At 37.6% G+C, this 5232-nt stretch overlaps 1 long non-coding RNA gene across 8 annotated transcripts; it reads right to left on the minus strand.

Annotated features, from left to right (window-relative positions):
* Positions 1 to 463: 463 nt before the first annotated feature.
* Positions 464 to 3740, minus strand: LOC113282302. 8 transcript variants are annotated; one of them, XR_003326737.1, is made up of 5 exons: positions 3406 to 3740; positions 3105 to 3213; positions 2123 to 2234; positions 1823 to 1965; positions 464 to 1694 (listed from the first exon to the last, which is right to left on the minus strand). It is a non-coding gene; the product is annotated as an uncharacterized LOC113282302 (long non-coding RNA). The 8 variants fall into 8 exon arrangements; XR_003326738.1 differs by having other exon boundaries at positions 1823 to 1988; XR_003326739.1 differs by having other exon boundaries at positions 1823 to 2038.
* Between the last annotated feature and the right edge of the window lie 1492 nt (positions 3741 to 5232).

A 5232-nucleotide genomic window follows, 5' to 3' on the forward strand; every position in this document is an offset into this window, starting at 1 on the left:
ACTTTAACAAGGTTGAAGCAAGAACCTGCAAAAGGTGCATAGAAATTCATCAAGAGGTTCCTCACTCAGGCAAGTCTCATTCCTTCCGTGCACTACAAAAACACTGAGTTTTAGTCACGCCAATGGACCGTGGCAGTTGATCAAAAATCCGTGGCAAAAGATAGTTTGCCACGGCAGAGTTGTCGTAACAAATACTCCAGTGGCTAATACTATTTTCCGCGACGCCAGCCACGGTTTTTATCCCGTCTCTAATGGTACAAGGCCATTTGCCACGAAGTCTGTCGTGACTGCTTAAGAATTAGGATGCACACGTTTGTGGTAATTTGCCACGGATATTACCAGCTCGTGGCCATTGGTTCAGCTATTTGCTATCATTATGTTGTCATGAAAGGGCATTTCAATTAGAATATTTGGTACTGAATATTTTCAAATTGACCTGGAAATGAGATTTATTGCGCTACAATCATTCCAACAACATCGTTTGATCATTCAAACAAAATTACAAGGTTGTAATACATTCAAGCACATAACACAACAGAAATTCAAGACTAGTGTTGAGTTTCCAACAAACGATTGTTGAAGTTGAATGCTACAAAATAAAATTGAAATGAGTAAAACAGATGGATGATGTAACATTCGTGTACTTGCAGATTGGTCTACTCAGGTGTTTTGATGTGTTCACAGAAATATAGTCTCTTATCCACCAATTTTCCAAACTCACTCACTCTGTCACTGATTCGACCAAAACCTGCAACAAGAGAAGTTGGAAGCATCAGAAAGAGTTCTGAAATGTTTGAAATTCATTTCAAAGCTGAAATAGTTCATGCCTGCATTCATCACCTTGCTTAGCAAATTCAGATCAACTATAAGACGAGCTTATTAAGAGAATAAAGATGTGATTGTCCTACGACCTCATTAGGCAGAAATCACCCCCTGATAAGAAGAACTCTAAAATGTGCCCAAAACTTAGAGCTTGGGGTGATACAAAAGCTACAGCTGCCAAAGAAGTAAAAAAGCTATGAAAGTAAAGACTGTATCAATAGAAGCCCAAAACATTCTTATAGTTCCCACAAAGTTACTTAGGTGATGAGGCTTTAATCTGAATATGATGTGCCACTTCAGTTTCATCAACTTCACATCTTGCAACTGTGAGTATCTTTCTAGTAGATTAATAAAATAGAGATCAATTGTTTTAGTTTCTTAACGTAGTAGCCATAACTAATAACTTTGAGGAGCTCAAATCCAACTTCAAATGCAAGACAAAGATGGCAGGTTGCACATATGATCCATAAAATTTAGTGTCATGTGATCTCTGTAAGTACGTGGGGTCCCACAATAATTCAATATACCTGTGAGTGATGGGCGCCAACTCCAACAACGTAGTAGATTAATAAAATAGAGATCAATTGTTTTAGTTTCTTAACGTAGTAGCCATAACTAATAACTTTGAGGAGCTCAAATCCAACTTCAAATGCAAGACAAAGATGGCAGGTTGCACATATGATCCATAAAATTTAGTGTCATGTGATCTCTGTAAGTACGTGGGGTCCCACAATAATTCAATATACCTGTGAGTGATGGGCGCCAACTCCAACAACAGCACCTTTCAGTCCTCTGAGAGCAATTGGCACACTTAACTGACCAACAAACATGTGGTTCGATTTTGCAGCAGAATTGATGATGTGATCAACTGCCTATAAAAAAAAATCGAAAACAGATGCTTTCAGAGTAGAATTGATTACGAAAAAGAATTTGTGTGGAATAAAAAGCATTAAAAAATCACAAGATTATCAAAGTGAAGATTCAATATGGAACTACTAACCAAAATATCATGTCAATAATTATATTGACCTACATTGAGAAGTTAAATGTCATAAAATCTACAACAGGTTTTAGACAATAGTTGCTTGCCGAAAAAACGTCTGCTGACTCCAACCCCAGCAAATTGAGCCAGCAAAAGATACCCTAAAAAATTAAGAGATTGGAATCTGTACTTGAATGTGTAAGCAACTCCTTAGTTTAAGCTCAAGTATATAATCTGTATAAATTGAACAAGCTGATAAATGACTAGCTAGAGTGGTTACCCACAAGAGCTTTTGTGGTGATAAACATCAAAACAAACCTCTGCGATTGGAGCATCAAGGTACATGTGTGGACCAGATTCACATATCAAAACGAATTTTGTATCAGCTGTCGTTTCCTCGGCAAGCAGAGAAGAGCATCTCTACCGTGATCTGCAAAACACAAGAATACAGAAGGAAGTATCAAATAGAGCAGTGAATAACTGAAGCCATAAGTAACATTCCAATCTCTAATACCCCAAACAAAAAGTTTGTGTAGATGTTAAGAAAATAAGAGAAGCGTTTACAAATAAGGAACTCAAACAATAACACCTAAAGAAAGTCTGCCAGTTTCATCCACTTTTACCACCAGCTTTGGAGGAACTTTAGTAGCATCATCAATTACAAGTAGTTTTAGTGTTTGAGGTATTCCATAACTCTGTTTAGATGCCAACACAACTCTCTCTATGGCTGCCACATGTTACTATGCTAGTGATGGTTCTTTTAGTGCTACTTTCAATTTATTGGAACAAAATCTTGCACAAAGATGAGGATACAAGAGGAAGTCAGAATGAAATATTCATACCGACATGCATAAGAATCACAAATGAAATGTTAAAGCAACAAATAGGAAGTAAAATGCAGATATACACAAAGCTGCCTCATTCTCCAACAACTAATTTAGTTTCTTAGACAACAACATCTATTCAATAAGTGTGAATAATTGAGTATTATCCGGTCGCAGTTATACTTTTACACGAATATACAACAATGAACCATATGAACATTAATTATAAAACCAAATTCGTGTATATACCCATTGCTTTAATGCTTAAGAATACATTACCTAGAAGTATTCTGTATATAACTTAATCTCAGTAGATCTCAGTCTAGTTGCACAGTATAAGAACTATGTCTATGTTCTATCAATATAAAACAGAAATCAAATAACACAAAAAACACGATCAGCATAAATCATAAGAACCAGCCATGAATACATTTAGTAGATGGTACAATAATAAAAATGAAAACCCAGACCAGTACCAATTTTTAGAATATTCATCTTTTTCTGATGAAGTGAAGAATAACCACCACCACCGCTTCCACTGACCTTATTCTCTCTTATTTTCTTTTCCTTTTCCTTCTCTACTCCCTAGAATCATCAATTCCAGCAATTACGAAATTTCATATCCACAAATTAGAAAAATTAAACTAATACAGATTAGATTTCAAAATTAAATTACAAAATCACAATAAACAAGGAATTAAATTTCCGGACATAAAAATGGAAAGAATCTATATTTTTCGAGGAGGAGATATCCTTTACCCTATTATATTTCAGTACCTAGGGTTTGTAACACATTATCCAAGTTGTCGTTATCCAAGTTGTCGTTGAAGAACAGGAGGAAAGTCGAAAGATTCTGTTGTAGTGTTAGAACAAGGTATTGAGGTATAAGAATAATGGTATTTAGGGTTAAGTTGGTTAACACAGTTTAGTATTTTAAAAGCAAGCAATTGATAACAAGGTGGGAATGATTCTCTTGTAGGGTTAGAACAATGAAGTATTGAAGTTTCGGTTTATTCTTCCCGTGGGATTAGGAAGGAGAGAGAGCTACACTTTTTTTTTCCGGTGGTTCCCGCTCATGGGAGCTGAGAGGAGAAGAACGAGGAGAAGTGGGTAGGTAAATATGGGCAGTTTCTTCCGAACATATGCACCACACGTCGTAGCAAATGCCCACCAGTTACCACGGCCTACAATGTCGTGACTAAAATGCTATGAATGCGTTGATAGCATACAAGTATGGGTTCCGTATCAGCCCGAAGCAAATACTCTACAAACCGTGGCAAATGAATGATCTACTGCCACGCCCAGGATGAGTCGTGGTAATATGTCATCAATAGCCACGACTAATGTGAAACCGTGGCAAGAAGCTCGTGGCTAAAACTCAATATTTTTGTAGTGGTGTCTAAGTCATTTATTTCCTCACATGCTATCCTAGCATGGGGACTCAATTCTGCTAGCAACTCTGCAATACATTATAAATGGTAGATTCACCGCATTAGTATTTCACCAAGTGGTTGAATCTGACATCGCTTCGAATCGAGCATCGCACCCAGACATTCACTACTGAGAGATGAAGAAGCATGGAAAAGAACACTTTGGGCATTTATCCATAGGCTTGTAGGAATGTCCACGAGTATCAGAAATCTCTGATGACTGTACAAGTGTTGAATCCCGCTATCGCAGCGGAATGCCGAATCAACAGAAGATACACGAGCCAATATAATCAAGCCTAAGACATTCGACGCTTCAGCGCTCAAGCATATAAGAAGCCTTCGAATTATACTCCCGATCAAAGAGTACACCTTCGATAATAGCTCCTCTAGCTTCAGCACAGTATCTCGATGGTGACACACTGGTTCAATACCGACACGATCAAAGTGCAGCTGAATTACAATCGAGAAGTCTTCACTATCCAATGGTAAGCCTTTTGAAGCAGATGCAACATCATTCATTAATGGACGCTACAAACTCCTTCAACTCTGCTAAGTGGATGAGGGATGCATTGGGGACTTGATTTTATTGGAAATATCAATTCAATATATTTCAATAAATGTTATCCACATAAGAAGTCATTACAACCAGATGTGATTACATGAAACGTCATCAAACGAAACCTCTCTACATCACAAGCCCATGCACGACTGGGGAACTTCCTCTCTTCATCAATCATATCCAGAATAAAGACTGTTGCTTCCATCTACCGCGCAACAACATATATTCCCTGACGAAGCCACTTCACAGTAAAGTCATATTCAGGAGAATTTGGGTTGAAATCCTAGTACACCTTCATCTTAGGAATGCTCAACTCACCAATTAGTTCGTGCATGTAAAGACTCACTGGATGGAAGACCAAAGACTATCATCTTCGGTCTCTGTAGCAACTCCAACCATAGTATCGACATCAACAAGGATATGTGGAGGAAATCCATTCATGGTCTCAGCATCAGCAAGAATTTATGGAGAAAATTTAATTGTGATCCCAGCATCAGTCTCAGGCGCAACATCTGGGTTCATCAACTATCCATTCTCTGAAGCTTTACTCTATGGGTTACTTCTTCAAGCCCTAATGATTCATATCAAGATGTGAAAACATGATAACATGAATGT

Source organism: Papaver somniferum, chromosome 5, assembly GCF_003573695.1.
Source record: "Papaver somniferum cultivar HN1 chromosome 5, ASM357369v1, whole genome shotgun sequence".
Classification (NCBI taxonomy): domain Eukaryota; kingdom Viridiplantae; phylum Streptophyta; class Magnoliopsida; order Ranunculales; family Papaveraceae; genus Papaver; species Papaver somniferum.